Source organism: Mytilus trossulus, chromosome 5 (genome assembly GCF_036588685.1).
Source record: "Mytilus trossulus isolate FHL-02 chromosome 5, PNRI_Mtr1.1.1.hap1, whole genome shotgun sequence".
Classification (NCBI taxonomy): domain Eukaryota; kingdom Metazoa; phylum Mollusca; class Bivalvia; order Mytilida; family Mytilidae; genus Mytilus; species Mytilus trossulus.
Genome location: NC_086377.1, coordinates 17,276,335 through 17,302,064, shown reverse-complemented (window position 1 = coordinate 17,302,064; position 25,730 = coordinate 17,276,335). Strand labels below are relative to the sequence as shown.

The window sequence follows — 25,730 nt, the reverse complement described above, 5'->3', positions numbered from 1 at the left end:
TCCCATGGGACAAATTAAAATCCTATGGGATTCTAATTGTAAATATATAGATATATATATGCAGTAATGTGTATGTTACAATGTATTCTATTTGGTAGTAAATTATTATATAAATATGAATCTTTTTAATTGAATATCTTTTTTTCTTGGGAAACGTTTATTTAGCATATTGTTCTATAACTGTTCAAAACTAAACTTTTAAACAACAAAGCAGATAATGTAAGTATCAATATATGTTTATTCATGAATTATAGAATACTTTCTTGAAACACAATTATTTCCCATTTGAAATCAATAAAAACTCTATTGTTAGGCTTAAAATACTACATGTACTAGTAGCTATTTAAGTAAATCTATTTTTTTTCACAATATCCCTCAACACAAAACATTAATAGTTTCTTATCATCCAGCATTGTTTGATGGTATAGTCCAATTTTTGGTCATTCAGCACAGAACTTTGACATTATCGTGGTTTCAATATTTTTTTGTATTTAAAAGAACTTCAAATCATTGACTGAGTGATGAAAATAATAACTGATCCAACTTTTGTCTTTGAATTTATTCTGGTCTTGTTTTTATGTTTTCTCCATTTATTCTAGGTGGTGAATTTCAATCCTTCTGAAAAAAAGAACCAATAAAATCTAAAGTAATGTATTATACAAAATTGTTTGCATACATGTAGCAATAATATGATTTTCAATAAAAATAGCTATGCGGTATGGATTTTACTAATTGTTAAAGGTTGTCCAGTGTCATCAGTTGCTAACGGCCTACATCTTTTGGTCTCTGATGGAGGGTAGTCAAATTAGCAATATACCACATCTTCCTATTCTAATACCATATAACAATCAATTAATTTGTTCTTCTTTATAACATTTGGGTATTTTCCCAAGTTATATACATAATATATATACTGTAAATTCAGAATCAATGTGAGTTTTTTTTTTATTGCGAAAAATGCAACGGAGTTGTAAACGCAATAACTTAAACTCGCATTATGAAATATTTTATATGGATTAAACAGGATTTTTCTCAAAATCGTAAAATTTAAAATCGCATTTCAGTCTAAAATGACAGAATCGCAATAATAAATGCATGCAATAATTTATGAATTACAGTATAAAGATCAATGATAAAACTGACAACTATAATAACATTCCATTATTCACAAGAATTTGCAATATATATTATAAAAAAATGTAGACAACAGAAACAATATTTCTTTAAGCTTTTGAAGTTCTGACAGATTACAATTTGTGTTTTATTACAATGAAAAAATACCTTGAACTCTTTGAACATATTGGAAATTATAACATTGAAACAAAACAATTATGTATTTTTCATCCTTATTTTTTGTGTTGTTGGCTTGCTGTCTCATTTTAATATACATTTATACATACATCAATAATCTTCTTCTTTATTAAAAGTAACTAGAGGCTCCAAAGAGCCTGTGTCGCTCACCTTGGTCTATGTGAATATTAAACAAAGGAAGCAGATGGATTCATGACAAAATTGTGTTTTGGTGATGGTGATGTGTTTGTAAATCTTACTTTACTAGTCTTGCTGCTTACATTTATCTCTATCTATAATGAACTTGGCCCAGTAGTTTCAGTGGAAAATGTTAATAAAAATTTACAAATTTTATGAAAATTGTTAAAAATTGACTATAAAGGACAATAACTCCTTAGGGGGTCAATTGACAATTTCGGTCATGTTGACTTATTTGTAAATCTTACTTTGCTGAACATAATTGCTGTTTACAGTTTATCTCTATCTATAATAAAATTTAAGATAATAACCAAGAACAGCAAAATTTCCTTAAAATTACCGATTCAGGGGCAGCAACCCAACAATGGGTTGTCAGATTCATCTGAAAATTATAGGGCAGATAGATCTTGATCTGATTAATAATTTTACCCCCGTGTTGGATTTGCTCTAAATGCTTTGGTTTTTGAGTTATAAGCCAAAAACTGCATTTTACCCCTATGTTCTATTTTTAGCTGTGGCGGCCATCTTGATTTGATAGTCGGGTCACCGGACACATTTTTTAAACAAGATACCCCAAAGATGATGATTGCCAAGTCTGGATTAATTTGGCCCAGTAGTTTCAGAGGAGAAGATTTTTGTAAAAGATAACTAAGATTTACGAAAAATTGTTAAAAATTGACTATAAAGGGCAATAACTCCTAAAAGGGTCAACTGACCATTTCGGTCATGTTGACTTATTTGTAAATCCTACTTTACTAAACATTATTGCTGTTTACAGTTTATCTCTATCTATAATAATATTCAAGATAATAACCAAAAACTGCAAAATTTCCACAAAATTACCAATTCAGGGGCAGCAACCCAACAACGGGTTGACCGATTCATCTGAAAATTTCAGGGCAGATAGATCTTGACCTGATAAACATTTTTACCCCATGTCAGATTTCCTCTAAATGCTTTGGTTTTTGAGTTATAAGCCAAAAACTGCATTTTACCCCTATGTTCTATTTTTTGCCGTGGCGGCCATCTTGGTTGGATGACCGGGTCACGCCACACATTTTTTAAACTAGATACCCCAATGATGATTGTGGCCAAGTTTGGTTCAATTTGGCCCAGTAGTTTCAGAGGAGAAGATTTTTGTAAAAGATAACTAAGATTTACGAAAAATGGTTAAAAATTGACTATAAAGGGCAATAACTCCTAAACGGGTCAACTGACCATTTCGGTCATGTTGACTTATTTGTAAATCCTACTTTACTAAACATTATTGCTGTTTACAGTTTATCTCTATCTATAATAATATTCAAGATAATAACCAAAAACTGCAAAATTTCCACAAAATTACCAATTCAGGGGCAGCAACCCAACAACGGGTTGACCGATTCATCTGAAAATTTCAGGGCAGATAGATCTTGACCTGATAAACATTTTTACCCCATGTCAGATTTGCTCTAAATGCTTTTGTTTTTGAGTTATAAGCCAAAAACTGAACTTTACCCCTATGTTCTATTTTTAGCTGTGGCGGCCATCTTGGTTGGTTTGGCGGGTCACGCCACACATTTTTTAAACTAGATACCCCAATGATGATTGTGGCCAAGTTTAGTTCAATTTGGCCCAGTAGTTTCAGAGGAGAAGATTTTTGTAAAAGATAACTAAGATTTACGAAATTGGTTAAAAATTGACTATAAAGGGCAATAACTCCTAAACGGGTCAACTGACCATTTCGGTCATGTTGACTTATTTGTAAATCCTACTTTACTAAACATTATTGCTGTTTACAGTTTATCTCTATCTATAATAATATTCAAGATAATAACCAAAAACTGCAAAATTTCCACAAAATTACCAATTCAGGGGCAGCAACCCAACAACGGTTTGACCGATTCATCTGAAAATTTCAGGGCAGATAGATCTTGACCTGATAAACATTTTTACCCCATGTCAGATTTCCTCTAAATGCTTTGGTTTTTGAGTTATAAGCCAAAAACTGCAGTTTACCCCTATGTTCTATTTTTAGCCGTGGCGGCCATCTTGGTTGGTTGACCGGGTCACGCCACATATTTTTTAAACTAGATACCCCAATGATGATTGTGGCCAAGTTTGGTTCAATTTGGCCCAGTAGTTTCAGAGGAGAAGATTTTTGTAAAAGATAACTAAGATTTACGAAAAATGGTTAAAAATTGACTATAAAGGGCAATAACTCCTAAAAGGGTCAACTGACCATTTCGGTCATGTGACTTATTTGTAAATCCTACTTTACTTAACATTATTGCTGTTTACAGTTTATCTCTATCTATAATAATATTCAAGATAATAACCAAAAACTGCAAAATTTCCACAAAATTACCAATTCAGGGGCAGCAACCCAACAACGGATTGACCGATTCATCTGAAAATTTCAGGGCAGATAGATCTTGACCTGATAAACATTTTTACCCCATGTCAGATTTCCTCAATGCTTTGGTTTTTGAGTTATAAGCCAAAAACTGCATTTTACCCCTATGTTCTATTTTTTGCCGAGGCGGCCATCTTGGTTGGATGACCGGGTCACGCCACACATTTTTTAAACTAGATACCCCAATGATGATTGTGGCCAAGTTTGGTTCAATTTGGCCCAGTAGTTTCAGAGGAGAAGATTTTTGTAAAAGATAACTAAGATTTACGAAAAATGGTTAAAAATTGACTATAAAGGGCAATAACTCCTAAACGGGTCAACTGACCATTTCGGTCATGTTGACTTATTTGTAAATCCTACTATACTAAACATTATTGCTGTTTACAGTTTATCTCTATCTATAATAATATTCAAGATAATAACCAAAAACTGCAAAATTTCCACAAAATTACCAATTCAGGGGCAGCAACCCAACAACGGGTTGACCGATTCATCTGAAAATTTCAGGGCAGATAGATCTTGACCTGATAAACATTTTTACCCCATGTCAGATTTGCTCTAAATGCTTTTGTTTTTGAGTTATAAGCCAAAAACTGAACTTTACCCCTATGTTCTATTTTTAGCTGTGGCGGCCATCTTGGTTGGTTTGGCGGGTCACGCCACACATTTTTTAAACTAGATACCCCAATGATGATTGTGGCCAAGTTTAGTTCAATTTGGCCCAGTAGTTTCAGAGGAGAAGATTTTTGTAAAAGATAACTAAGATTTACGAAATTGGTTAAAAATTGACTATAAAGGGCAATAACTCCTAAACGGGTCAACTGACCATTTCGGTCATGTTGACTTATTTGTAAATCCTACTTTACTAAACATTATTGCTGTTTACAGTTTATCTCTATCTATAATAATATTCAAGATAATAACCAAAAACTGCAAAATTTCCACAAAATTACCAATTCAGGGGCAGCAACCCAACAACGGTTTGACCGATTCATCTGAAAATTTCAGGGCAGATAGATCTTGACCTGATAAACATTTTTACCCCATGTCAGATTTCCTCTAAATGCTTTGGTTTTTGAGTTATAAGCCAAAAACTGCAGTTTACCCCTATGTTCTATTTTTAGCCGTGGCGGCCATCTTGGTTGGTTGACCGGGTCACGCCACATATTTTTTAAACTAGATACCCCAATGATGATTGTGGCCAAGTTTGGTTCAATTTGGCCCAGTAGTTTCAGAGGAGAAGATTTTTGTAAAAGATAACTAAGATTTACGAAAAATGGTTAAAAATTGACTATAAAGGGCAATAACTCCTAAAAGGGTCAACTGACCATTTCGGTCATGTGACTTATTTGTAAATCCTACTTTACTTAACATTATTGCTGTTTACAGTTTATCTCTATCTATAATAATATTCAAGATAATAACCAAAAACTGCAAAATTTCCACAAAATTACCAATTCAGGGGCAGCAACCCAACAACGGATTGACCGATTCATCTGAAAATTTCAGGGCAGATAGATCTTGACCTGATAAACATTTTTACCCCATGTCAGATTTCCTCAATGCTTTGGTTTTTGAGTTATAAGCCAAAAACTGCATTTTACCCCTATGTTCTATTTTTTGCCGAGGCGGCCATCTTGGTTGGATGACCGGGTCACGCCACACATTTTTTAAACTAGATACCCCAATGATGATTGTGGCCAAGTTTGGTTCAATTTGGCCCAGTAGTTTCAGAGGAGAAGATTTTTGTAAAAGATAACTAAGATTTACGAAAAATGGTTAAAAATTGACTATAAAGGGCAATAACTCCTAAACGGGTCAACTGACCATTTCGGTCATGTTGACTTATTTGTAAATCCTACTATACTAAACATTATTGCTGTTTACAGTTTATCTCTATCTATAATAATATTCAAGATAATAACCAAAAACTGCAAAATTTCCACAAAATTACCAATTCAGGGGCAGCAACCCAACAACGGGTTGACCGATTCATCTGAAAATTTCAGGGCAGATAGATCTTGACCTGATAAACATTTTTACCCCATGTCAGATTTCCTCTAAATGCTTTGGTTTTTGAGTTATAAGCCAAAAACTGCATTTTACCCCTATGTTCTATTTTTTGCCGTTGCGGCCATCTTGGTTGGATGACCGGGTCACGCCACACATTTTTTAAACTAGATACCCCAATGATGATTGTGGCCAAGTTTAGTTCAATTTGGCCCAGTAGTTTCAGAGGAGAAGATTTTTGTAAAAGATAACTAAGATTTACGAAAAATGGTTAAAAATCGACTATAAAGGGCAATAACTCCTAAACAATCCTACTTTACTAAACATTATTGCTGTTTACAGTTTATCTCTATCTATAATTATATTCAAGATAATAACCAAAAACTGCAAAATTTCCACAAAATTACCAATTCAGGGGCAGCAACCCAACAACGGTTTGACCGATTCATCTGAAAATTTCAGGGCAGATAGATCTTGACCTGATAAACATTTTTACCCCATGTCAGATTTCCTCTAAATGCTTTGGTTTTTGAGTTATAAGCCAAAAACTGCAGTTTACCCCTATGTTCTATTTTTAGCCGTGGCGGCCATCTTGGTTGGTTGACCGGGTCACGCCACATATTTTTTAAACTAGATACCCCAATGATGATTGTGGCCAAGTTTGGTTCAATTTGGCCCAGTAGTTTCAGAGGAGAAGATTTTTGTAAAAGATAACTAAGATTTACGAAAAATGGTTAAAAATTGACTATAAAGGGCAATAACTCCTAAAAGGGTCAACTGACCATTTCGGTCATGTGACTTATTTGTAAATCCTACTTTACTTAACATTATTGCTGTTTACAGTTTATCTCTATCTATAATAATATTCAAGATAATAACCAAAACCTGCAAAATTTCCACAAAATTACCAATTCAGGGGCAGCAACCCAACAACGGATTGACCGATTCATCTGAAAATTTCAGGGCAGATAGATCTTGACCTGATAAACATTTTTACCCCATGTCAGATTTCCTCAATGCTTTGGTTTTTGAGTTATAAGCCAAAAACTGCATTTTACCCCTATGTTCTATTTTTAGCCATGGCGGCCATCTTGGTTGGTTGACCGGGTCACGCCACACATTTTTTAAACTAGATACCCCAATGATGATTGTGGCCAAGTTTGGTTCAATTTGGCCCAGTAGTTTCAGAGGAGAAGATTTTTGTAAAAGTTAACAACGACGACGGACAACGGACGCCGGACGCCGGACGCCGGACGCAAAGTGATGGGAAAAGCTCACTTGGCCCTTCGGGCCAGGTGAGCTAAAAATGGGATATTTTTGATTTTGATATCCCAAAACATTATAGTTTTATCAAATAACTTATTACCAAGTTCAAAAACACCAATGTGTTTGATATTAATTTTAAGACATGTATAAACAATGATAAATGTTCCAGACCATATCAGTATTTGGATCCTACGTTTACGGTCCAGAACTTAGTCCCACCATATGTGTACAGTCAGACCATTTAAGTATACTTGTACTGTCTGGTACCAACTCGACCAAACCTGTGTTTTTATTTTAATTGCAATTAAACTTTTTGTATTAATTTATTAAAGTCAAAGATTTCAGTTTAAAAATGTTGATCTGTACTGTACATTTGTTTCTAATAAACATGACCAACTTCTTAAAATTGGGCAGACTGTATGCGTACAGTCCAAATACTTGTATGTTCTGTAACATAAACATGATTAACAAGCATTTGGCAGGATGTCATGCTAAAATCCCATTAATATTAGTACTAAATTTTGAGTATATACATGTAAATCCACAAGTTACTTACTGAAATTCATGGCGAACACTCACCAAAAACTTAAAGAGGATACAATTTAGAGGAAAGACTGGAAAGATGAATGCACTAACACTGTTAAAACAGAGCATAAAACTTACCGAAAAACAAGATGTTTTACATTTATCCAGGAGCAGGATACTAGTAATTGAAAAGTTGTTTTTTTCTTTCTCTGCCGTCCATCATATAACCTTTGAATTCATTCATGCAAAATATGAAAATCTGCAAAGGTAAGACCTTGAACCTCAGCTTATCCACATTTTGAATTTTGAACTGCATACTTGTCCTTTTCATCTTGCTGACAACCTAAAAATTAAAAAAAATGATAAAAACATAATTCTAGATTGACTTTGCGTTTTTATTTTTGTTGGTACAAACAATTTCTCAACTTTAAAACTAAAATATCATCATCAAAAAGGAGGTCATAGTAACCTCCAAAATATTTAAACAAACCGAAATTATTACTTGATTGAATATCTTGTTGTAAATTAATGGCATAGACACTCTTATTTTTGAAAACTTGATGTCTATTGCATACTTATATTCCTTTGTACGAGAGTATGCATATTTAGATGGACTCCATGGACTTTAATGTTAAATAAGCATGATTAATTTTACAGTTTTTCAGCTCTATGTGTACATTTTGAGAGAATCTTGCAATACTGTATATTCAGAACTTATTGTGAGGTTTTTATTAATACAACTGAAAGCTGTATCTCATTTTCATTTCTGATACATTATAATTTATGAGCTGAAGACCAGTTCCGCAATCTTCTCACTGCATTGAAGACCCATAGGTGACCTTCAGCCGTTGTCTGCTCTTTGATTGGGTTGTTGTCTCTTTATCAAATTCCCAGTTTCCACTTCCCATTTTATAACATGTATGCTGATTTTTCTTAAATTGCAATATTCAATCATGCAATTTTGTCCATTATTGAAAATACGGTAAGCAAAAATAAATGCACAAAAAATTTAGCATTGTTATATGTAAAAGGCTTTTTTTAAAATTCAAAACAGTTGCCTACACTGTTAATTTCCTTGTTTGATTTCATATTTTTAAAGCCTTTATAGCTAGCTAGATGGTATGCCGGGGCGGATCCAACCATTTTAAAAAGCGGGGGTTCCCAACACAAGACAAAGGTGATGGTCCTATATTCATTTGATTTGTTTTATTGTCTCATACAAGAATATATATGGTTTGAAGGTGGGGATCAGGGATCTGGAAATTTTTTCACCTAACCACTGGGGATCTCAACCATTTAAAAGTTTCTCAAACATGTAGGGGTGGGGGTGACCCCCATGGACTCTCCCTATATTTCATTTGATTTGTTTTATTGTTCTATACAAGAATATATATATATATGGTTTAGGGGTGGGGATCTTGACAGTTTACAAGTTTTCAAACTAGAGGGGGTGGGACTTCCCTTTTATTTTATTTCATTAATTTTATTGTCCCCGACAAGAATATATATGGTTTAGGGGTGGGGATCTGGATCGTTCACAAGATAATAGCACATTCTCAAATTGAACAGGGTGGGGTAACCCCCAAAGACACCTCCTTTTAATTTCATTTCATTTGTTTTATCGTCCAATTCAAGAATTTATATGATTTAGGGGTGGGGATCTGTACCGTTTACAAGATAATAGCATATTCTCAAATTGAAGGGGGTGGGGATTACCTCTATCTATCTATCTATCTTCATATTTCCCCACTCAGTCACAACTTTGACTATTACGTGCCGTTGCATGCGTGGCTTATTTACAATTTAAAAGAAATAAATTTGCAGTAACATTACGTTACATTGCATTGGTGCTTACAAAAAATAAATAAAGTAAAAATATAACAGTGATTTAAAAAAAAAAATGTGGATTGTTATCCTATGTATATTTCTTGTTAAAACTATGTACACAGAGCTCCAGATAAGAATTCACAAATTGGGGTTTTTAACCCACCATTTTCTTATATAATTGGGTGATAAAGTTTTTTAATTGCATTATCAATTCCAATTCACCCCTCATGTTAATATCAAATTGGGTTTTTCACCCCCAAGCTCCTTGATGTATTGGGTTTTTTCCATCAACACAATATTGAATATTTTAGGCAATATCAACCCCAGATTAGTTTCCATCTTAAATATGTTTCTTTCTTAGTTTAGCTGTTTTATTTGGGTTAGGGTTAGGGTTAATTGCTAGATGTTTTATTTGGTTTATTCACTGAGGGGCAATTTTAGGTTTAATGTGCGTCCCGTTTCAAACCTTCTGCTGCTATTCAATATTTTTACCGGACATTCACTTTCGTTTTAATTCAATGTATGTTATGATAAATCCTTTGCAATGCGAAAAAAAGTCTGACTACATGACACACGCTAATTGGATAAACACAGAGAAGATCAAAAACATGTGTACCGGAACGCAACGGAAAACTCCAATTCAGCTACTTGATGCAAGGATCTATTTTTAGATCGAAAAGAATTTTCCAATTATAGATATTATAAGAATAATTTACGCGACGACTCCACACAGATAAGGGTAAATAGCGCAAACGGTAGCCAATAAAAGGGTTGAGAACTCATGGTTTTGGCATATAATTGGGTTTTCCTTTGAATTTATTGGGTTTTTGAACCCTGCTTTGGGCAATTGCATTGGGTTTTTTATTATTTGTATTGCGTGATCACGCAAATACGCAGCTTATCTGGAGCTCTGTGTACATGTTATGCAGTTTTTTAGAATATTTGTGAAAGAGCAGATATAGAAATCTGCTCTTTGAAGCTATCGACTGTTGTACAAAGGATAGATGATGTAGGAAGTAGGTTCCATTGTACTATTGTATGTGGATAAAACGAAAACTTGTATGAATCTTTATTTGTTTGAATTTGTTTAAAGTGATTGGTATGTTTATGTCTTGTTCTACTGTCTGATTTAACAAGAAGATCTTTAGGGTAAACTGCTATGTGCTGGTGTATGATCTTATAGAATACCACTAGTCTTGTTTGTATACGTCTCAGTTCTAATGTAGGCCATTGTAGGTGATCAAGCATGTTTGAGACAGAGCTGGTATTGTGATATTTATTACATGTGTAGCAAGCAGCTCTTCGTTGGACCATCTCAATTTGGTTGATTTGACTTTTGGTGTGAGGGTCCCAGACGCAAGAGCTGTACTCAAGCTTAGGTCTGACTAATGACATGTATGCCCTTTCTTTGATTTTTTGAGATGAACCTCCCATGGACTCACCCTCCCTTCTTTCTTCCCCCCCCCAAAAAAAACCTTTTTAATAGTTCCCAATGCACAGATAGTTTACATTATTTTCCCTTGATTTACACTTTAGATATATATACACTATACAGGTGTAATTTTTTTTTAAAAAGATAATACAACTGAAGACCAGTCATGACAGTGGTGGATCCAGAATTTTTCATAAGTGGGGGCCCACGGACTGCCTAAGATGGGCCTGCTCCTGCCATGCCACAGTGATTCCATATAAAATCAACCAATTTTTTTCCCAAACAGGGGGCCCTGAACTCCTGATCCCCCCCTTTTTCCCCCTCATTTCAATCACCCAGATATAAATTTAGTTTTATACTTTACAATAGGAATGGTTTGAATTCCCCAATAATTCTTAAACATGTATACCATTAATATCAACACATTTCATTTTTGATAAATGAAAGGCAAAAGTTTTGGTAGAAATGGATAGTGGGAAGCTTTCAGATTCACACCATGCCGGTGGCTGTGTTCAAAGTACTGGGTTTTTATGACCCTCATTGTGTGCGGACTAACTATTTAGGCCAGTGGTGGATAAAAGTGTGCGTGCATTAATCTTCTATACCTTCTTAATCAATATATTTAAATACTGACGGCAAGTGTAGTAATAAATGTACCAATGTCTTATTTGAAATCACCGTGCTATTTACATGTGGGATCGAAAGTGCAGGGGAAGGAAACTTGTCAATTATGATTATTTCTAAGCCAAAATAAAATGAGCCGCCGTAAAATTAACCTTGGGTAATCCTCAAATTGGTGCAAGAGGCTTTACGGGCTGGCTACTAATACATGTCTTAATCTCAAAATAACTCGACAGCGTCAAATAACAACTGCATGTAAGGCTCGTCTCGGCGGGGGTGTCTTTTTTTCTGTCTTTTTTTTTTAGTTATATTTTTAATAACTTACACTTTTTTCCATTATTCTCTTTCTTTCACTATTCTTTATTTCTCTTCTTCTTTGTCCTTTGTTCTCTATATTCTGTTAATTCACATCCATACCCTCTTATGTGGACTTACGGTAGTTTATTTTTTAGTTCTGGCAGAGATATTAGATTCAATATATATGTCTCTGGTTCTGGTATTATGCGATAAGTCAATTTCTTTTTCATGCAGTGTCATGAAATATAATGGTTTTATGCATATCAGCCAAGATTATGCGTCACATTTTAATAAACAATTCAACACTATATACACGTTATGTGAATTTTATTAAAATCGATGAAGAACATGAATTTGGCAGCTAGTGCCCTTTTAACAGGTAAAGTTCAATTAATAAATTCTGATCTACTGGCATTCAACACCAAATTACTTACTTGCTGTATATTGATAAATTTGATTGTATAATGTCAATACCTCAACATCGAGAATACGTCATGTGAGGTGTTGGTCGCTATGTTTTTATACGGGGTCACCGGTTGCGGCTTCGAGACAGAGAAAAAAATCCAGGTAAAAAGTGTAGAATTTTGTTTTTGAAAATTTGAGTTGTAAATTTTCCTAAAAAAGTACTTTATTCCGTTCATCTAGTTGTAAATTTTCCTAAAAAATACTTTATTATGGGTATAAACAAAAACTGAACAAGAAAAGTATAAGTTAACAGACAGAAAGTCGTTGAATTAATTATATTACAATTGTTTAAATATATGAGAGAATGTTTTAGGCGATTTTCTTTAATTACAGTTAGATGTATTTTAGGTTCAGGAAATGATTTATTCTTCGGGTACGTCTTAACAACCGATCAGGACCTCCTGAGTGCACTCAGGACATACAAAGTGCACTCAGGACCCATTACCGTCATCGTATCTGCACACATGATGGATGTTTATATATTCGTTATACGCTTCTTATTTTAGAGTTAAATTTTGGTAGAATTTGAAATCGCAGGGGCGGATCCAGCCATTTTAAAAAGGGGGGTCCTAACCCAGGACAAAATGGGGGGGGGGGGGTCAACTACATGTCCCCATTTAAATGCATTGATCGGCCAAAAAAAGGGGGGTTCCAACCCCCGGAATCCCCCCCCCCCCCACACTCTGGATCCCCGCCTGAATCGAACTTAGATAGATATGTTAATTCTTATAAAATAATGAGGGCACGTGTCACTGATTACACAACTACTGAGCCATGAATTTTTTTAGGAATTGTATTGTTAGTTCAGTTTTACCTTTGACATGAATTTGCATATATAGAAAAAATAAAATATCTCAATCGATGTACTTTTTCAGTTTATTTTTCATGATGACGGGTAAATTAATTTGTTGTGTTTTGCAGTTCACGAATAAAGAAAATTATTTTATAGTTATTATTTTTCTGTAACAAGTTCGATTTTTGTTTTTCAGTGTGATCCTTTTCTCTCTCTCCTTCTCTAAATCAAGTTTTTAAACAAACACAATGTTGACTGAATATCAAATTTTATTGAATGTGTATATCTTTATTCTCAACAAACCATTATACAAGAGAAGACAATTATGTACAATGTTCAGTTTAACCTTAACGGAAATCTGTGCACGAAGACTTAGTTGTGGTTTGAACGGATTTCGTGTCAATGACTGTCTTCGAAAAAGTCTTTCTCACTGTAACAAAAAAAAATTTTTTTAAATTTTTAATTGAATCTTACTATAATCTAACTTACACATTGTTTAGAAATAATTATACCCAAAATATCATAATTTGCAAAAAAAGGAGACGAAAACGGAGACAAGTTCATTTTCAGAATTTATGTTCACATTGAAATTCGTTTCAGGCTTGTGAAACTGGACAAAACGATTTTAATTAGAGAAAAAAAACTTAATAACTGCGGATTTCTTAAAACATTCGTATAACTCAAAAATAAAATTCCTGGACAAGTTCGATAAAAATGAGAAATAACATCTAACTACATGTGTATTAGTTTGATTGTTTGAAAAGTACGGCTTTTACAGTTAAGAACGGATTCCATATACAAAACTTTAATTGATATAAATTCTTTAAAATTATGAACATGTATTTCCCTTTTCAAAATCGTACAAAGAATTAATTACTGGTCCAGGACAGGATAATTAAATTTTGAATAAAACTTATAAATTTATGGAACGAAATTTTAATAAAATATGAAAATCTTAAAACATCGTGATATTCATTTTAAACGTCACAATATTACTTCCGGCATGGTCACACTGTACTAACAACACAATCTATAAACAACAATAAAGATAATCAAATCAATTGTGTTGATTGGATAGTTCATGGCTCAGTAGTTGTGTAATCAGTGACACGTGCCCTCATTATTTTATAAGAATTAACATATCTATCTAAGTTCGATTTCAAATTCTACCAAATTAACCTTTAAAATAAGAATTGGCAATATACAAATGAAATAACTTGAATTGAAAATTTCCCAACTGTGAATTTTTTTTATTTCTAAACGTCTTTAATTATTATTTCGGAAAGAAAAAAATATTTAGCATATTCATATATTTTCTTAATTTTTTCCAAGGGAACCTTTTTTTTGAAAAGATTACTTCTATATGTTTTTAACCATCACCAGCGACATATTCTCTGCCATCACCAATTAGTCCTAATTATTAAAGATCAATTGACCAAATTCAAATGTTGATTGGTATATCGTTGTGACCATCGGTCATCCGTGACGTATCCCAAATAACGGCGCATGCCGATAGATAGATAGTTTATTAATTAGCGTCTCGCATTTTAAATTTCATCAAGGGGACTTAATTAAACCAGTTACTATACAAATCTGGAAAAAACGATGTACATATACTTTTTAATATTTTTAAAACAAATTAAGAAAACGTTTAGTGTAAAAATCACCGAATATAAATGTTTCTTTCTGCCTAAAATATATTTGCAGGTTTTGGCATTTGTAAATAACATTAACGTTTTGGAATCCTAATGCAAAAGACAGTCGATTCAAACTGAAATAACTTCTTTAAAGATGGTTTGATTTTTTCAGAGACACATGTATTATATGTACGTGTATTATATATGTCTCAATACATGTATTATATGTCTCTGAATTTACCAAAACAAAAATTACAAAATTATAAAATAAGTTATCAATCGAATGTATACCCTGAACTCTCTCTATTATCGGCCTCTATTATATATATGTTACAGTAAATAGGTGAAATTAGGAATTACACGTAATTACTAAACATTTCAGTTAATACCTGTAATTACTAGACAATTTAGTAATTACCTGTATTTACTAGTTGTTTCAGTGATTACTGGTAATTACTGATTTTTTTTGTCATTTTTACAGCTATTTACTAACTTGATTTTTTGTTTTAAAATTAAAAACATAACTCAAGATTCAAAATAAGAAAGTAAAGGGGTAGGGATTTTAAGGGAGCTTACTTGAGGATGTAGGAATATAAGGCACATCAAAAGTGCATACTCTTTACTGTTTGTGAATTGAAACTGGAAAATGGTTGTTTTATATGTCTTGAAATTCTGTAAATGTATGCATGCAAGACAATGATATCAATCCAAAATTGATTTTCATAATTTTGTTAAACTAAAATCTCAATCATGCACTGTGGTTTAAAACTTTAAAATAACTTTCTCCAAATATCTTGGATTTCTATCAAACTTGGACAGAAGCTAAATGTTTATGATCATTAGATAATATCCGAAAGTAAAGCTTGTAAAAAAAATCCTTTTTTTTCCTGTATCACTTATAATCAGGATAAATGGACTAGTTTTTTCCCAGTTAACATTGCATACACTCTGAAGTTTAAGTTTTTAAAACATTAGATTTTATAAACCATCCTGGATTTTTACCCAATTTTGACAGAAGTTTCTTATAGTACTAGTTAAAGATAGTATCTAGAGGAAAATTTTAATATTTTTTCCTCATTTTTGTTGAGCCTGCGATTAATAGCAAAAGTAGTCGAGACTGTTTGTTCTTCAAAACCCTTACAATTTTAATAGCTTAATACATCGATAACCCATCTTCAGCTAGGGGTTGAATTGAAGGTCACATGAATACGTATTCAATGAGGTCCAAATATTCACTCGCAAGTGCACAACTCATCAACCTTGTTGCTCAGCTAATTATAGAACTGGATTGGCTACTAACAGTGAATTATAATTTCACTATATCATTTTTATTAATGATTTAAAAACAACAAAAATATATATATATAACTTTTTTTATATCTCGAAGCTAATGCACATAACAGTTCATTCCTTTTCTTTACCTTCACAATGTTATCTGATCTTTATTTAAGGAATGACTGTAATATTTTTTCTGTCTATGAAGAAATAACAAAAAAAAATTGGTGCATACTGAATAACGAGCGTAGCGTAACATTGTGCACCACATTTTTTTTTATGTTATTTCGAATAGACAGAAAAAATATTACAGTCATTTCTTATAATTTAATTGTAAATTCCATATTTAACCGTAGAAAACCATGAAAAAAACGTTGATGACGTCACGGTAACATGACTAAATTATGTCTATGGGCTCATAACAAAATAACGTCAGCCAATCAGAAGACCCGTTAAAATTAAATTATAAGGTAATAAGTCTAAATATTCTTCAAACTCAAAGTTGTTTTGAAAAAAGTTAAAACATAATGCTTTGGGAGAATTTTTCCATTTCTGATTTCCATGTCTGCTGAAATTGGTCAAAAATTATCTGTATAATGCTCAACTTTAATCAACCATTCAATATTCTAAGAGTACTTACTGATCATCTAGTTAGTATTGCCATAACTTTTGATCATCTGACCATAATAAAACATTGTTTTAGCAGTCAGTAAATAGGTGTAAAAACTCATTATAAAATTAGTAATTACTGGTAATAACTGGGCCGTTTCAGGAATTACTTGTATTAACTAAGTGCATCGGGAATTACCTGTAATTCCTAAATTTTAGTAATTACATGTAATTCCTAATTTCACCTATTTACTGTAACATATACATGTCCTAAGTTACTTAATGTCCTGTGTGCAACCAAGAGATCCTGAACGGTTTTTAGACGTACCATTATTTTATATGTGTTCCGGACCATATGAGTATTTGGACCATACGCGTATGGTCATGACCATATGGGTATATACTCATATGGTCCGACCATACGCGTATGGTCGGACCATACGCGTATGGTCGGGTAATTAACAGGTACATAATTGCTTACCTCTTTATATAACCATTTTAGTTGTTACGTCAGTTAAAAAGACAATACCAAAGGTAATTTTTTCATTAAAAAAAATAGTTATAACAAGAATGACAAAATAAAATAAGCAGTTTCACATAGTAAATTTCATCACTAGTCAAAATTATAGAAAACACATTTTTTTTCATTACCGATATGTTATTCGTTACGAGTGAATGGGAAAATGTCGACCTGGGAAGTTAACTTCCAAAAATATATTAATGAGCTGTTTTACTATAACCTGACGTAAAAGTCGACAGGATGGAGAGTTTAATAAATTGCTTACTTTTGAAACCTAATATAATTAGTATTAACAGTGCAATATTCATAATGTTTTATACTTATACGTGTCTTGTTTTAAAAAAAATGAATGACGTCACCGGCAAGGACACTAGTTTATAATTTAAAGTTGTCTGGTGATATGATGTACTTGTGTGTATCAGTCGTTTTACGATATTGGAGATCTAGAGGGTTTTCATCGTAGACACATCGGAATGACCCAGGACCCAAGAAAAGCTATGGTACCGTGTGGACGTAAGTGTCACCCTACGCATGATGATGCGAGAAAACTAGCTTTGACACCAATATTTAATGTTATTTGAATTGTAAATAATACAATTGCATGTAGCAATCATTGATATTTTATAAAGTTTTCTCACGCATATTATTGAAAAAATACCTATATGGTCCAAATACTCATATGGTCCGGCCCGTTTATAACCAAACGAGTATATACTCATATGGTCCGACCATACGCGTACGGTCGGACCATACGCGTATGGTCGGACCATATGAGTATACGCATATGGTCATGACCATACGCGTATGGTCCAAATACTCATATGGTCCGGAACATATGCATATATTTAAAGCTGTTAATCATATGCATACTAGGTATCAGTGGCGGATCCAGGGGGAGGGTTTCGGGGGTTGGAACCACTCCTTTTTTTGAACGATCAATGCATTTGAATGGGGACATATATGGTTGGAACCACCCCCTCCTCCTTTTGTCCTGGGTTGGGACCCCCCTTTTCACATGGCTGGATCCGCCACAGAGGTATATTTATATATATGTGTGTATCAGACCAAATGACTTCCCAATTAGCAGAGGCGGATTTCGTTTTTTCCAGCCCCCCCCCCCCCCCCCCCCTAAATCTTGGGAAACAAATGGTAGATTATATAGGGAATCACGGAAGCATGACCCCTCTAAGGCAGTCAATGAGTCCCCACTCAACCATCAAACATTGCTTAGTTCAAGTTATCTTAGGTCCTAGTGTTAAATAAAGCCAATGGGTCTTTTTAAACACATCTTTATTCATACATGTACAAATGTATACGTTTTCTCATGGATTTGTTCATGCAATATTGAAATTATGTTTACTCAATGCGTAATTACTGAAGTTTATATATTATATTTTGCTACTTTTCTTCTTAATTTCATATTGATTTTTTTTTTTTCTCGTCGAAAAATTAGTGGTGTTGAAATAGGGAATGGACACAGATACCTTATCACATTTAACAAAAGAAATGTTGTATAATGTCATCGATCTGTATAACACGTAGACAGGATGTTCTCTAGAAAACTATACGTTATACACACCCGAGAATACACGCACTGTCGTAATGGAAAATTATTGTATGTTATAGTTACCTGTAATCAGCTTTGCAACACCATGTCATCACAGTTCAAAAAGATTTTCTTCAAATCAAAATGGAATATTAATTTTTTTCTTTAAAATTTAAAACTTAGTAAAAAAGTAGACTTTGACAAAATTATGAATTAGAAAGAATTGAACAATTTAAAATCGTATTTTAACAAAGATTTAGATAAACTGCGTAGGTTCATATGGTTTGATTCAACGTTTGTTTGGTTATTTTTTAAGGATCGTTGTAAAATTATATATCAAAATACTGACACACACCAGTTTGCCATCTCAGTATGCAAGGCAAGGGTGCTTGGTGAGGTACTGAAACTTGATGTACATTTATCATTAAGTTACAGTTCTGTTAGGATTGACTGCCTTTTTACAGAGACTCTCTATTCTTACTGTTATCAGTTAGTATAGACTGTTCCTGGCTTAGAATGATTCTCTGCTCAGCAAATGGTGCGTAATTGGCATTTGAATCAAATTTCTTGTAGAAGTAAAAAAACACAAATTAATGTATTTGACAAATTTATTCAGGAGCACAGTCTATTTTATCCGGCATAAATAACTTCGAGATTTATGTGGAAGTTTACTCTTCAGCTCGATCTATGCACAAAAGTGGATCTATGCTAATCAATGTTCCAGTATATTTCATATTTATATTTATTCGTGAGGCCCTCGTCATCATTATATTCACTAAAAGCTGAGTCGCCTAAAGATTTAATAATTATAGCGAAAAAATTGCGAAAATTGGGGGAAATAATAGATTTTTAGTAGCATTATTATTTTAAAATCTTTTAAGAGGTTCCCCGGCCGTTACTTGCAAATCTAACTCTAAAATGAGAAGTGTATAACGATCTATAACGAATATGTACATCCATCATGTGTGCAGATACGGCGACTATATAGGGTCTGTCATGAGTGCACTTTGTATGCCCTGCATGTGTGCACTCAGGAGGTTCTCCTGAGCGGTGTTTAGACGTACCGGGAAAATCTTATCTGTTCTGGATCGGTTACACTCCCATGTCACCAGTGATCCTTTTTTGCTGACATTTTGAAAAAGTATTGTGTGTAGTCCCTGTGTAAGTGTTGACTCTTAATTTGCACATGTGATTTTTTAAGATCTTTTAACATTCCCCGGACTTCTGCAAAAAACAACCATTCAGTTCACTGATTAAGATGGAAGGTAAACGAACAGAAAGTCACAGGACATTCCGACAAAAAGTCACAGGACAAAAAGTCAGACACATGTCAGACTCAGACATTTATAAAGTAACAAAGTTGATAGGACAAAAAGTCACAAACAATTTGTTGACAATTGTTTGAATGTAAATGAAAAAAGATTTTGAAATATCTTCTTTTTATTACATATATATATTCATTTTTAATTTAAGGAAATTGTTCATAATATAAAAAAGAAGATGTGGTATGATTGCCAATGAGACAACTGTCCACAATAGACCAAAATACACAGACATTAACAACTATAGGTCTTTATGACCTTCAGTTCAACAATGAGCCAATATAAAAAAAATGCGGTATGATAAATGCCAATAAGACAACTGTCCACAAGAGACCAAAATGACACAGACATTAACAACCATAGGTCACCATACAGACTTCAACAATGAGCAAAGCCGAGGTAAAGCCCATACCGCATAGTCAGCTGTAAAAGGCAATCATACCATATCTTTTTTTTTATATTTACATGTAAAAAAATGTGTGCAAATGTAATCAAAAGCTGCACACATTGTACGTAATGATTTTTGTGTGCGAATGTAATGGTAATGTGCGCAAACATACAGCACTGAGTTATTTGTTTTTAACAAATTTTAATTACAAAGTTGCTACATCATGTTCATGTATAAAACTTCAAGAAAAATACAAAAAGAGTGTTTTCTTGTTCAAAGAAAAATAATCTCAAAACTAAATTGTGACTTTTTGTCCTGTGACAGTGTGTGACTTTTTAAATGTGACTTTCTGTCCTACATTCCCGTCTCCCTCTATCTGAGACTACTATCTCATTGATGAGCTTTATGTTTCATGTACAAATGTATTGTGCTTGTCATGTATGTATGTTGGATAAAAGCTCTACAGAGCTTATGTTGTATTGTTATATGTATAACCGACAATAAATAAATACCCTCTAACAAGTAAGAATTAGGTTACTTCTTTTTGTTTTGACATCTTGCAAGGGTTTTTATACCCCCATATTAAAATTATACCCCCACTTTAAAAAGGGGTATACTGTTTTACCCCTGTCTGTCCATCCATCCTTGCGTCAGTGACTGAGTCAGTCCGTCCAATGAATATTTTTCGTCCCATTTGCCTCAGGAACTACAATAGATAAAAGGATTTCTGAAATTTGGTTTCAGGGTTTAATAAATAAGTCAGCTATACCGTGTGATGCATTTTCAGATTCATCACTCCACAACTTCCTGTTTTCCGAACACTTGTATGAATTTACACATGATAGCCAAGTTGAAAGTTGAAAACTAACAACCTAATTTATGTACAAAAAAACAAAAAAAAACAGATGTGTTTCACATAAACAAACGACAATCACTGAATTATAGGATCCTGACTTGGAACAGCCACATCCATAACAAAATGGCAGGGTATAAGGAACTTTGAAAATGTTTAGTTTTTGTGCTTTGGTCTTTTTTACGGATACTGTAAGCAATAAGGCCCCTTGTGCATGTCTGAATGGCAGATTCATATATAAACCATGACCGCATTTTATTGTTCTTTGGTCAATGATAAGTTTTCTTGGTTTTGTCATTTTATCCATGTTATCAGTTTTTCTAAGCATAGGTCTACTTGTTGTTGTCTGGAATGACTACAAGGTATCATATAAAAAAGATGTCTGCCTGCCAAGGTTAATTTTACTGTGACCTCTGATTCATAGAACAATGATAATATTCATGATATTGAACAGCAAGAATGATGAGTAAGTTGATTTTATAAACAAATAAGGCAAAATTTTCAGTTGCCTACTAATTATGATATAGTAGTTATTTTTGTCATTAAATGATGTTTACCCTTTTATGTTTAGGGCAAGAACATTAAAGATAAAGGGGAAACTATAAACAGAAGATATTATCAACAAAATAAGATTTACAGAGGTCAACAAAGCCTAAATGGTAAGTCCACTGTTATAAAAGTTTTGTCCGTGAATAATGATTAAATATTTATTAAAATAAGATGTGGTATGATGAATGAGAAAACTATCCATCAGAGTTCAATTTAGTGGATGTTACCATTGTCATTATTTACTGTAAATTCAGAAATTATTGCGTGCATTTATTATTGCGATTTTGTCATTTTACGATTTTGAGAAAAGTCATGCTTAATTCAGTTAAAATATTACAAAATGCGAGTTTTAATTATTGCGTTTACATCTCAGTCGCATTATTTGCAATAATAAAAAACTCGCAATAATTTGTGAATTTACAGTATTAGAGGCCATTGATGACCTGTAACATGTGTAAGTAATGAGAAAACCCATACCCTATACATGTTATAGTAATCTATAAAAGACAACACTAACCAAATTTGAAACAGAGCATCAATTCAAAGTCAAATATGTACTAGACTAATTTTATAAAACAAAAAATTATGAAAAATAAAAATGACGGATATGAACCAACATCAACCACTGAACTATGTACAAGCTCCTGATATTGGACAGGTATAATATGGCTGGGTTGATATAAAAATAAGAAACACTTAGCAGTCTGATTTCCAATGAGACATTTCTCCAATAGAGATCAAATGACATTTAAGGAGGCTCTAGGGTATAACAATTTCAGAAAAATATTTAATATTTTTTTTCATAACTCATTTTATTTATAACTTTATCATATGGTACACCAAATCATTCAAAACAATCAATTCGGTTTGGCCCCAGATGACTTTTAAAATGTATATATCATTGAAAAAGCTCCAAATTATCTCCCTTTGGTGCAAAAATGCCATTTTTTGGCATTTGAAATGTAATATCTTTTTTAACCCATCTGTGGCCTTTATTTTTATGCCCCACCTACGATAGTAGAGGGGCATTATGTTTTCTGGTCTGTTCGTTCGGCTGTCTGTTGGTCCATCTGTCCCACTTCAGGTTAAAGTTTGTAGTCAAGGTAGTTTTTGATGAAGTTGAAGTCCAATCAACTTGAAACTAAGTACACATGTTCCTTATGATATGATCTTTCTAATTTTTAAACCAAATTTAACTTTTGACACCAATTTCACGGTCCACTGAATATAGAAAATGAAAGTGCATGTTTCAGGTTAAAGTTTTTGGTCAAGGTAGTTTTTGATGAAGGTGAAGTCCAATCAACTTGAAACTTAGTACACATGTTCCTTGTGATATTATCTTTCTAATTTGAATGCCTAATTATATTTTTTATCCAATTTCATGGTCCATTGAACTTGGAAAATGATAGTGCGAGTGGGGCATTCGTGTATTTTGGACGGATTCTTGTTTATTATAATTTTTAATTAAGCTGTACTTTAACTAAACTTTTATAAAAGTTAAGCGATTTCTGTAATTTAGTACTTGAATATTCAAATGAAAGTTTATCATAATAATCATAAACATGATGAAATAGCCATTTTATTGATCTCTTCACTGATAATTTTTGAGTTTGTGTATTTGCAGGTCAGACATCTTGATTTTCATGGTCATCATTCACAGATCAATACTGAACAGAAAACTTAAAGCTGATATTTTTCTCCATAGTGCGACTTTTTTATTAATTTGAAATGGAACATGTTTTTTCTTACATTTATTTGAAAGAGGAAATTTCAACATGATGACTATAAACAAAAAGGAGTCATATCATCACGATCATTGATGCACAAGAACTTGATCATATAAATACAACAATGTAATTATCAATTGAAAGATGGAACGAATGAACAAAATATTAGAATGTTGTTGTCCAAATAAACTTGCTTTGTTTTCTCATTTGAATCTCTCCATTCAATAAAGATATGTACAGAGGAAGATCTTTGAAGAACAGATTGGAAAAATGTTTTGTCTAAGAATTGCAGGAATATTCTAGTGAATGAAATTATTTATTGACTTCACTCTTATATAGTGGACAGAATATTTGTACATAGCAAGTTGTGAATAAAGAAAACAAAAACTTTAACAAAAAGTGTTAATATTATAAATTTGCAAATATAAGCATACTATTATGTACACCACAAAGGTATATATAATTCAAATTGTTTGCATATACAAGTATTGCAATGAAAGTATAACAAAGAAAACCTTACCTCATGAAAAGAGTAAACTATTCAGTCAGAATATAAAATATTTTTTCAGTTCTATTTTTCATAATAGAATAAACAAGACAAGATTTCAAAACAATATTTTTTCATTTATTTAGACATTTCATCATTTTGTTTCAGTGAAAGGACTTTATTCTTTGACTGTAAATATTATTATACATTCCAAAATAAGAATAATCTTTATTGTCATATAAACAAATAAAAAACATGTATGTGACAAAATTAAAAAAAAAATATATATACAAAATATATATTAAAAAAAACTTGTATACATTAAAAAACATTTTACTACCAAACAGCATTTATTGTAACATACACATAACTTTATATTTATATATATATATTTACAATTTTAATCCCATAGGATTTTATTTTGTCCCATGGGATATTGAAAATCCCATGGGATAATAAATGTCCCATGGGACAACAAATATCCCATGGGACTACAATTATCACATGGGACCAAAAAAAATCCCATGGGATTTAACCAAAATCCCATGGGATATTGGTCAATCCCATGGGATTTTGCCCTGTCCCATGGGATATTGAAAATCCCATGTTTTTATAATTCCAATTGCAAAATAAATATGAAAGAAACAGTAGAAAACCAATGAAATTATTGAATCCCATGTAAATCCGCACATTTTGGTTATATACATGATATTGTAGCTTTTGTTTGAGGCGGCGGTGGATTTGCAAATGAGTGTTTTGCAAATTAAAAGTGTCCAGTGTTTTGACAAATTAAATACTACAGAATGAGTGAAATACACGTTAAGAGTTCTCTGTCAAAAGTTAATAAGCATACACTGAGTTTTGTCTGTATACCATCTACAGGGAAAACAACGGAAACAAAGTCGATCACGAGGCTTGTAACTGTATGAAGGCTAATCATCATCATGCATTGGTTTTTGATGAAATAAATCATAAATTGTAATTGGTGTCAAACATTTGACTTGCAGACTATTTATAATGTAAATGTAATCAACTATATAATTATCTCTTGATCTGTGTTTAGGATTCACTCGTAACTGTAATGTGCTAATCTTGTATTTATACATCTGTGTCAAAGTAACGATAATAACTTTATAGTCTAAGGGAGCTACCATTTGATTTTTTTAGGGGGGGGGGGGGGGGGGGGGGGGCTAGGATGAAATTTGAAAAAAATAGGCAGGACAGGAGTTTTGAGTAAAAAAAATGCAGGATGAGACACTTGCAAAAAAAAAGTCAGGACGACAATTTAGCTAAAAAAACCGAGACCGAACAGAGTGAAAAATAAAAAGGCAGGACAGAGATTACAGCTAAAACAAATGCAAGACAACATTTTTCATCCTAGCCCCCCTCTCACCCCCTAAAAATAAAAATGGTAGCTCCCTAATCACGTTGTCAAAAGTTCGTTTTTATGATGGCGTTAAATGAAACATTTTTTTTTATCAAAATTCGGGTTGAATAAGTTAAAAAATATTAAATGCAATATATGCATGATATGACGAAAGTGCAATAATTGATAAAACAAATTCTACATATGAAAATAAAAACATCGAAAAAAACACAGAAACTCAGTTATATATTGTACTTGTAGATTCAATTATTTGCAAAAGTTTTTGATATAAAAAAGAAGATGTGGTATGATTGCCAATTAGACAACTATCC

At 32.7% G+C, this 25,730-nt stretch overlaps 2 long non-coding RNA genes across 2 annotated transcripts; one reads left to right on the top strand and one right to left on the bottom strand.

Moving 5' to 3' along the window:
• Positions 1-218: 218 nt before the first annotated feature.
• On the bottom strand, positions 219-7,860 carry LOC134719466 (uncharacterized). The gene is made up of 2 exons (XR_010107594.1): positions 7,823-7,860; positions 219-618 (listed from the first exon to the last, which is right to left on the bottom strand). It is a non-coding gene; the product is annotated as an uncharacterized LOC134719466 (long non-coding RNA).
• An 11,937-nt stretch (positions 7,861-19,797) lies between these two features.
• On the top strand, positions 19,798-23,768 carry LOC134719465 (uncharacterized). Its single transcript, XR_010107593.1, has 3 exons — positions 19,798-19,867; positions 21,841-21,928; positions 23,443-23,768. It is a non-coding gene; the product is annotated as an uncharacterized LOC134719465 (long non-coding RNA).
• The last annotated feature ends 1,962 nt before the right edge of the window (positions 23,769-25,730 follow it).